The 10,134-nt window shown below is 43.3% G+C and overlaps 2 pseudogenes; both read right to left on the reverse strand.

The window, feature by feature from the left end:
• Window positions 1-2,157: 2,157 nt before the first annotated feature.
• LOC147619087 (uncharacterized) lies at window positions 2,158-4,198 on the reverse strand (annotated as a pseudogene).
• Window positions 4,199-6,774: 2,576 nt separating this feature from the next.
• Window positions 6,775-8,004, reverse strand: LOC147619088 (serine/threonine-protein phosphatase PP1 isozyme 3 pseudogene; annotated as a pseudogene).
• Between the last annotated feature and the right edge of the window lie 2,130 nt (window positions 8,005-10,134).

Below are 10,134 nucleotides of genomic sequence, written 5' to 3' on the forward strand. Positions count from 1 at the left end.
CTCCAAATCCAAGCTCCACCTCCACAATGTCACCGTGGAGTCGTTCACACCATCACATAGACCAATCACACTCCATCTCACTCTCTCATACAAGCATAGACACACAAGCATGAAAAAGGCACAATGCTAGAATGCTCTTACTCCTCACTCTCTCTCAAGTCACAAGGGGAGAGCTCTCAATAGCACAAAGGGGATTGTGTCGTTTTCATTATGAGAAAATGCCTTATGTACAATTGGCCCTTATTCACACTTGGGCGCCAAAAAGTTACTAACTAGACCTTGGGTGGCCAATATCTCATAATGTACAACCTTTATAGTGCCTTTGCATGACCCTTATTAATGTCCTCAATTGAGGATCATGTTGTTAATCCGAAGGGGATTAACAAGGGTTTCACGCCGTGAACCCTTAGCATTTCACGTTGTGAATCGCTTCACGAAAATGTTGAATTATTTTCTTTTGGTCGCATGAACGAAGGGTTTCACGCCGTGACCCCTTAGTGTCTCATGGATTTTGTTTTTCAGTGCGGACTCCTAGGGCGTGAAACCTTAGGCCATGAAGTTGTAGAAATGGTTCACCGCGTGAATCATTTTTTGAAATTTATTTTTCGGCGTGCACTCTTAGGGAGTGAAACCTTAGGCCGTGAAGTTACAAAAATGGTTCACGGCGTGAACCATTTTTTTATTTTCTTTTCTGGCGGCGCAATCTCCTAGGACGTGAAACCTTAGGCCGTGAAGTTGCAGAAATGATTCACGGCGTGAACCATTTTTTGAATTTTTTTTGGAGTCTAGTGAGAAATACAAATTTCCTTTTTTGGGGGGGATATTTTTTGAATTTAAATTTAAGGAGATATTGGCATTTTTCCAAAAAGGTAAGTGAGAACCACAAAAGTCAACCTTTTTATGACACCCCTTACATCCTTCATTAATGAACTCCCAAAATGGACAATTTGACAACTCATGAGCATCTACTCATTGAATGCTCATTAGCCTTAATGAGTTATGTAAAAAAGTGATTAAGAATTAATTAAAGATTAATCCTTTCACTTATCTTTCCCTCTTTTACACTAATCAAGGACTCTAGTTAACCACTAATCCTTAGTTAATTCACATAATTGAGCACATCATTAAAGAGAGACAAATTCCTCCAATTGATGAAGAAATTGATATAATTAGGTGTTTTGATGCATCTAGATACTCTCAAAACACTAATTTTGACTAATCATATGATTAATTTAGACCCTAATTAACACATTTTCTAAAAATTTTCTCTCTTAAATAAGATTAATCACCCTTAATGACACAAACCGGTCCATTAAGAGAAACTAGTCGAATTCAAGGGTGTTTGATGGTTTTAAGAACTTTTTTGAAAGATTAAGATACTCCTAATGCTTGCTAACACTCTAATGCAAATAATTTCAACAAAAAACACAATTAAACTAAAATTAATGATCTTAGTTCTATGTTTTACACTAAAGAGAGCTAACATTCACTAAAAAATTGCATTCTATTACATTGTTTGATGCAATGGATGCAAACTAAGCCTAATACAAACTATGCGCAAGCCCTAAGAACATTAAAAACCATAATAACAATAACAAAAACAACAAACTAAGCAAAAAATTAAGCAAAAAGAATTCATTTTAAAAATAAAAAAGAGAGCTATTCTACACCAAATCACCATCAAATCCACATCTTTTTTATGGGAAACCATTAATCAAGATAATGGGCAATGGGTAATGCGTAGATTAGAGGAAAAAAGATGGAAAAGCCAAGGGATGGCCGCCCGACAGGCGACGCCAAAAAATGTTATGGCTCACCCTAACCCTCCTTGAAACACATCCAAAAAGAGATTAACTGGTGAACCTCAACTGTTGTGAGGATATTTCCAATGGCCGAGCATGTAACCCTTGAGGTGTCCAAGCTCTACAACTCCTTGAGAAGCAATTCCATCGCGCTGTCGTGACGTGTGCGGTCTAGCCGGGAACACACTGGGTGTCTGGCTGTGAGAGTAGTGGTTGAACTTCAAGGGGCACCACATTTATATAAACATCATCACAATAAAAACCATGAGCAAAGAGAGCTCTTAATCCCATAAACACCTTAAACCATAGCCAACAGGCCACAAAATTTGTCCATGATTACTTCCAGCTCCCTGGACTACTCCACCTGCAGATTTAAGTGGAAAGCTGCTGCTAGTAACGGAATGCACATAAGGGATTCATCCACGCTCATCATGGCCCCAGCATTGTCAAACTCGCTGCAATAATTTGGTGCAGAAGAGATGGTCACCAGATGCCTCTCTGCAAAGAACTCATAGCCTTCCTCTACAACCTGATGTGCCCGGTAAATGAGATCCAGGTCATGCTTCTGCAGGAACTCATTTACTCTATCAGTCCCAAAAGTGTAAGAAACCCCTCTGTTATTCTCACCCCAACCTGAGATGTCTTTGTCTGGGTCAGACCATAGTAAATCGCACAACAATCCCTGATCCGGAACATCTGTGGGACGTGGAATACTCTTTATTTAATCCAAACTACTCAAATCAGGAGAAAGCCCACCATGCATGCACAGTATCTTCTCATCAATGAGAGCTGCCACGGGTAGGCAGTTAAAACATTCAGTGAATGCCTTCCGCAGCCTTACATTGAATCGCCTCTTGTATTCATCATAGAAACCATAGATTCGGTTGATTGAAGCACATTCATGGTTACCCCTCAGCAGGAAGAAGTTCTCTGGGTACTTGATTTTATAAGCAAGGAGGAGGCATATTGTTTCAAGGCTTTGCTTGCCTCGATCAACATAATCTTCTAAAAATAGATAATTGGCCTGTGGCGGAAAATCACCATATTCAAAAAGCCTCAACAGATCAGAGTATTGTCCATGAACGTCACCTCAAATCTTGATCGGGGCTTCGAGCTCCAGCAGGTTGGGCTGCTGCATGAAGATGGTCTTGGAGGTAGAGCAGAGCTGCCGGATCTCATTCTCTGAGAGCTGCACCTGCTTGCCGGGGCGGGGCTTCCACTTCGAGTAGGCGAGCCTCCCTTTCACCTGGTTCTCTACGCCCACCCCAGTTGCCTTCAGAGCCCCTCTCTGCTGCAACCAACGCGGCTCTCCGCCTAGCTGCCCCCTCCCTCCTTGGCTGCGCTTTTTCAAAAAGACCCCACTACCACTTGCGCTCCCCGCTTCTACGTCAGCTGCGCCAATTCCATGCACTCTCTTGCATCGTCCAGAAGACGCGCTGGCAGCTGCCTGAAGGTCCACGTGGCTGGCCAGATTTATCCTTTTTTTTATTTTATTTTATTTATTTTGAAGAAAAAGGCCACCATGTTCCTTTCACACCAAAGCAAAGGCAGCCTTAACCCTTTTTACCTTTTTCTGCCCATGCATCTGAGTTCATATGGGATGGTCTGTGAGCTTCTTTCACTACATGGACGTGCCATAGCACGACACCGACCCCCTCTAAACCTGCACATCCTCCGGTATGTGCCACCAAGTTGCTATATAGGCTAATCTTCATTCAAATTTATACTGATTTGCCTTCATCTTTATCAAATTTTGGCACGTTATCTTCAGCTTTTTCATCCTCTGAACCCACATTCTCATCAAGGCTTTCCTGACGGGTTGAATTTCCTGTATTGATCATCCTGCTCATAAGAAGCCTACTTTCTCTTATCTTTGATATGCCAAGTTTTGAACACCCTGGCTGCACTCTCCAGACCCCACATTTCGTATACATATTGATAAGGGCAATCCCTATAATGACATCTGACTGCAATCCTGCATTTCTGATGCTTGCATGGATCTCCTTGCCCTTGGGTAGATCTGCCAGAACAGAGCATGCACTAAGAATGGTACTAAATGTCACCTTATCTGGTTCAAGATCCTTCTTTTGCATGCGTCGATTAAGTTGCATGGCCTCTTTTGCATCCCCATGCTGGATATAAGCAGCCAACATGGTGTTCCATAAGCCCACATTTTGTACATGCTTCTTGTCAAAGACCTTCACTGCGGCCTTGATACTCTCACACTTGCCATACATACTGATAAGGGAAGTCTGTAATTCTACATCATGCTCAAACCCACTATCAACCATTCTAGCATGGATCCTTTTGCCATCTTCTAGAGCTGCTGGAGAGGAACATGCAGCAAGAATTGTACTGCAGGTGCGCTTATCTGAATATATCCCTTCAGCAAGCATTTGTTGATATAACTGAAAGGCTTCCTCTACATGCCCAACTCAACATGACTCTCTCCTCGAAGATACTGCCAGTCAAAAATTACAAACGTGGCATTGTGTGCTCTGTCTGCAACAGTGAAATACAATGGAAAGAACTACCAGACCAAAAGAACAGTTGGCAGCATGTGTGCGATGCCGTGATTGGACCAGATGCTTTGCTTTGAGCAGACTACTTGGATAACCAATAAATGAGAAGAAATAGGGTGCAGCCCCCAATAACAGCTGATAGTATCATTGTGTCTCTTGAGCGTTTTCTCCTTATGGCTCCCAATACACTGCGAATAACAGGAAAGCGATCACTGAGATGCTTGACTTTCCCCTGGATTTCCATGAACATGCTGCGCTGGGTCGATAAAGCTCCCCTTGTCGACTGTGCCTGAATGATCACCTCTTCTATCTGATTAACGTTACCATGAATAGCTACCCTCTCTCTAAGTAAACTTGGTCCAGGTGATGAACTCCCAGATGCCTGCAAGTGCACCTTATATTCACTGATGTCATTGCGTACTGATGTCAACAGCTCTGCCAGCGACCGTTGGCTTGCTTTCACAAGCCTTCAACTGCTCATCTTCTGCTGCTGAAAATTGTTCAGACCCTTCATTCATTGATTTAGAGGAGCCAAATATTCTCTCCTTAGCTTTCTCTAGCATGCTCTTCTTGCCCCCACTCATGTCTCTGTTCTCACATTCACCTGAGACAGATTTTACACCCATAGCACCACCACCTGCTGCTGCTGCACCAGTGACAGCAGTGTCTTTGATGGCAGCCATCCCTTCAGAGGCGCTCTCTTTCAATGACTTCTGCTGGGCCTGCTCAGTTTCAGAAACATTTTCTGATGGAGTTGGTGTGTACCAAGCTGCTGCATTGTCTGTAGTTTTTTTGAACATTATCAGTTTCATCAGATGATGGCTTATCATAATCCATTGCCATAGCACCCTCATAACCAGATGATCCTGGTGTGACAAGTAAGTCCTTGCCCTCTGCTTTTTTACTCTCTTCCACCGGAATAGCTTGAGATTCGATGGGTTTAATGTAGGGGCTCTGACCAAAACCATGAACTGCAAGATATGGTGTCACTCCTGCAGAGATTTGTCCTGGGGCTGATGGAATTTCTTCCTGTAGCTTTTTATCAGTTTGCCTCCCCTTCCACCGATGCCCTGTACTGCTTCAAATCACCATGAGCTTCTTTTCAAAGACTCTAACTGGTTGCAGCCATTAACTGGCACATAGTCTATTCGTGTATTACAAATGAGCATTCCATGTGTACATATAATGCCATCATTCCCTGAACAATGAGTAGAGCTTTAATCTCCATGTTCATACTCTCAATTCTTCAGCATTCTGCATTGGCATTCCTTTTATCCTTCTGATGTTTTGGGCTTTCTCTATGTCGAACCACTCATTCAGATTATCATTGCATACATTTAGCCCTGTTTTTCAAAGAGTTTCTTTCAGATATCCTGACAATCAGAGTACAAAGAAGTGTCCACCTTTCCGGCATTCATGAGTTCTTGAGCATTCTATCTGTTTTGCAACTTGTAGGGAAGACCTCAAGTCAATACAAGCTCCTCACCTTCCTCAGCTATCAGAAAGGTCGAGTGTCGTAAGCCCTTGAAGTGGCAAGAATGGATCAAGTCATTGCAAGCTCCTCTCCTTCCTCAGCTGTCGAGAAGGATGAGTGTCACAAGCCCTTGTTGCCATCTACAGTTCTAAGAGAGAACTACAAGTCTATACAAGCTCCTTGCCACCCCCTTTTCCTGAGGTGAACAAGTGTCATAAGCCCTTGTAATCCTTCTTCTTCCCTAATAGTTTTATTATGGAAGACTACAAGTCCTATAAGCTCCTGGCTCTCTCTTTTCGAGAAATGCATCAGTGTCATAGGCCCCTATAGCCTTCTTTACTTTGTCTGCCATTATTTTTACCTCCTTTGCATCCTTGTCATGCTTTAGAAGTTCTCCAAGCAGCTAAGATATAGCATCATTATAGTATATTTCCTTCATTTTTGTACCTGCCTTTCTGAAAGCCCTGATTGTGTATCTATTTGCTCTAATTTTCCTCAAGCATCATCTTGATTTGTATGTCATCTTGCATGTATCCATACATTCCAGATATCATATCATTTTTCATCCAGCATTCAAATCAGATAACATTACCTTTGTTTTCCCACTTCACCCAGCCTTCTTTCGACTGCCTGTTGCTGTTGCATGTAGAGCACAAACGCCTGAAACATCTGCATGGTGTTGACGTCCGGACGAAATCCTTGCTGCTCCTGTTGATCACCCATGATTCCCTTTCTACTCTCACCCCAGCTGTTTCACGTCGGGTTCACCAAAGATGTCGTGACGTGTGCGGTCTAGCCGGGAACACACTGGGTGTCTGGCTGTGAAAGTAGTGGTTGAACTTCAAGGGGCACCACATTTATATAAACATCATCACAATAAAAACCATGAGCAAAGAGAGCTCTTAATCCCATAAACACCTTAAACCATAGCCAACAGGCCACAAAATTTGTCCATGATTACTTCCAGCTCCCTGGACTACTCCACCTGCAGATTTAAGTGGAAAGCTGCTGCTAGTAACGGAATGCACATAAGGGATTCATCCACGCTCATCATGGCCCCAGCATTGTCAAACTCGCTGCAATAATTTGGTGCAGAAGAGATGGTCACCAGATGCCTCTCTGCAAAGAACTCATAGCCTTCCTCTACAACCTGATGTGCCCGGTAAATGAGATCCAGGTCATGCTTCTGCAGGAACTCATTTACTCTATCAGTCCCAAAAGTGTAAGAAACCCCTCTGTTATTCTCACCCCAACCTGAGATGTCTTTGTCTGGGTCAGACCATAGTAAATCGCACAACAATCCCTGATCCGGAACATCTGTGGGACGTGGAATACTCTTTATTTAATCCAAACTACTCAAATCAGGAGAAAGCCCACCATGCATGCACAGTATCTTCTCATCAATGAGAGCTGCCACGGGTAGGCAGTTAAAACATTCAGTGAATGCCTTCCGCAGCCTTACATTGAATCGCCTCTTGTATTCATCATAGAAACCATAGATTCGGTTGATTGAAGCACATTCATGGTTACCCCTCAGCAGGAAGAAGTTCTCTGGGTACTTGATTTTATAAGCAAGGAGGAGGCATATTGTTTCAAGGCTTTGCTTGCCTCGATCAACATAATCTTCTAAAAATAGATAATTGGCCTGTGGCGGAAAATCACCATATTCAAAAAGCCTCAACAGATCAGAGTATTGTCCATGAACGTCACCTCAAATCTTGATCGGGGCTTCGAGCTCCAGCAGGTTGGGCTGCTGCATGAAGATGGTCTTGGAGGTAGAGCAGAGCTGCCGGATCTCATTCTCTGAGAGCTGCACCTGCTTGCCGGGGCGGGGCTTCCACTTCGAGTAGGCGAGCCTCCCTTTCACCTGGTTCTCTACGCCCACCCCAGTTGCCTTCAGAGCCCCTCTCTGCTGCAACCAACGCGGCTCTCCGCCTAGCTGCCCCCTCCCTCCTTGGCTGCGCTTTTTCAAAAAGACCCCACTACCACTTGCGCTCCCCGCTTCTACGTCAGCTGCGCCAATTCCATGCACTCTCTCGCATCGTCCAGAAGACGCGCTGGCAGCTGCCTGAAGGTCCACGTGGCTGGCCAGATTTATCCTTTTTTTTATTTTATTTTATTTATTTTGAAGAAAAAGACCACCATGTTCCTTTCACACCAAAGCAAAGGCAGCCTTAACCCTTTTTACCTTTTTCTGCCCATGCATCTGAGTTCATATGGGATGGTCTGTGAGCTTCTTTCACTACATGGACGTGCCATAGCACGACAGCGCCTCCCACGAGCGTTGTCAAACCATCACATTGCACTACCAGTACTCATCCCTCCTCTCACCTCACTTCACTCACACATACTCACTAGTATGCATTAGGAAGAGAGATTAGCAAGAGCAAGACTCAATTGCACAATGAGAGAGTATGTTGTATTATGAGAGATATTCACTTAAAAACATGGCCATAAGTGTTCACACTCACTTAAACTGTGCTGGTCGGGCACTTTAGGCTCATTAGAGGCCTAATGCTATTACAATGACTACTCTCATAATATATCCACCATGAAGTACATCCTTGCTATACCACACGCTCTTGAAGTGGGAATTGCCATAAATACTCTGTAATACCATTACGAACACCCATCCCCAAGTTTTAGCTTTGGTCACTATTTCTTCATATCATGAATGTATGACCCTTTGGTGTACCTATGGTGACTCCTTGATGTAAGATAATGGCGGTAGATCTTGTTAACCCTAGAATTGGGTTAACACTTTTTAAAGAGAAATAGATTTGTTACCGGCTTATTGCCACCTCTAAGGGGGAAGGTAGAATCTAAATTTCCTATGAACTTTGAAGAGGCACTTAGGATGGCTAGGGAAAAAGATAGAAAGTTGAGATATCAGGCACATAGGCCTAGACTGGATTTGGATATGGAAAGGAGGGAGGGAGGGAGACATTTCTGAGGATCTAACACTTAACTTGGCACAAAGAGCATTAGTGGCCTTAGGAGCACCACCACCACCACGTGTAGAAACCTCACAACATGAGCTTCTCCATAATTAACCCAACAGTTGGAAAGCATGAATCTTAACTTGATGTAAAACCCTACGCATAAGCACCACTAGAGGCTAGAAGAGGATGAAGAAGGCAAGCAAAAGAGCTCATTTTGCTACAATTGTAATGAGCTAGTGCATGGGATGTATAACTACCCATATCGAAGAAGACCTTAAGGAGGTATGTATCTAGTTCGTCGACCCCCTCAACTACTTTTGATAGATGTCTCTCCACCATAATAGCAGTGAGACCTTTGTCCCCTCTGCGCACTGGAATTCAGGGAGCTAGCAGAGCTGAAGTAGCAACCTTGCGGCGACGCAGGGAAGAGTTTCCCACTCATGGCCTCCCTGACGAATGTCTGGACAAGAGACTAATCCCTCGGTTCTTCCAAAATTGAAAATGGAAAAACTTCCCCTCGCCCAAAAAGCATAAGGGATTCCTCCAGGAGAATTATTCTAACGTAGTCAAAGGCCTTAACTTCCCTTTTTCATTCCGACTGAACCCACGGATCACATGGCCGAATCAAGGGAGAGGAACTTGCACTTGGATCATAGAGATCAATGCTTTTTTCCTTGTTAAAGAGGCACAATTGTTGATTCTTTTCCATAGAACAAGGATTAGTGGTGATTTACTTCAACTATCATAACTTGAACAGAATTGAATTTTACTTATAGGGATCCATCAGTCTAGCCTAACCCCATCCAATCCCATGGGTTAGCCAACCACCCAACCATTGTATTGATAGGATCCATTTAGAAATTTGGTTATGTTTTGTCCCGGGTACCAGGGAAAAGAGTTTCCAGGCCCCCTAGCCGGCACTCATGCAAAACATAATTTAGACACACCACTTACACACCCACCAATATAAAATTACCTTTTACAGATTCAGTTGTCTTTAAACAAACTTAAAATGAAACCATAGGATTAGTGATCATAATCCTCCAAAATATCCAGATCCAATTTCTAACTTTTCCACTTTCCAATCAAAAAATTCAATTTCAATCATTCCTTCCTCTGCGTACCTATGGCATCATTGGCGCTTACCCTCTGCTCACTCACGAGCCTTTTCGATAGTTCCTAGCCCATAGTACCCAGGAATATAATTAAGTATTCTATTCATCCCTTCCTCAACGTACCTATGGCATCATTGGCCACCAGAACGCTCGCCACCTGCTCACTCAGGGGCCTTTTCATCAATAGTTCCTAGCCCATAGTATCTAGGAATATAATCACATAAAAATTATATGGACTCTCAATTAGATCAGCAAGATCAACCAACAAGATCCATGTAA

Source organism: Cibotium barometz, chromosome 34 (genome assembly GCF_041138505.1).
Source record: "Cibotium barometz isolate CiBa-2024 chromosome 34, ASM4113850v1, whole genome shotgun sequence".
NCBI lineage: Eukaryota > Viridiplantae > Streptophyta > Polypodiopsida > Cyatheales > Cibotiaceae > Cibotium > Cibotium barometz.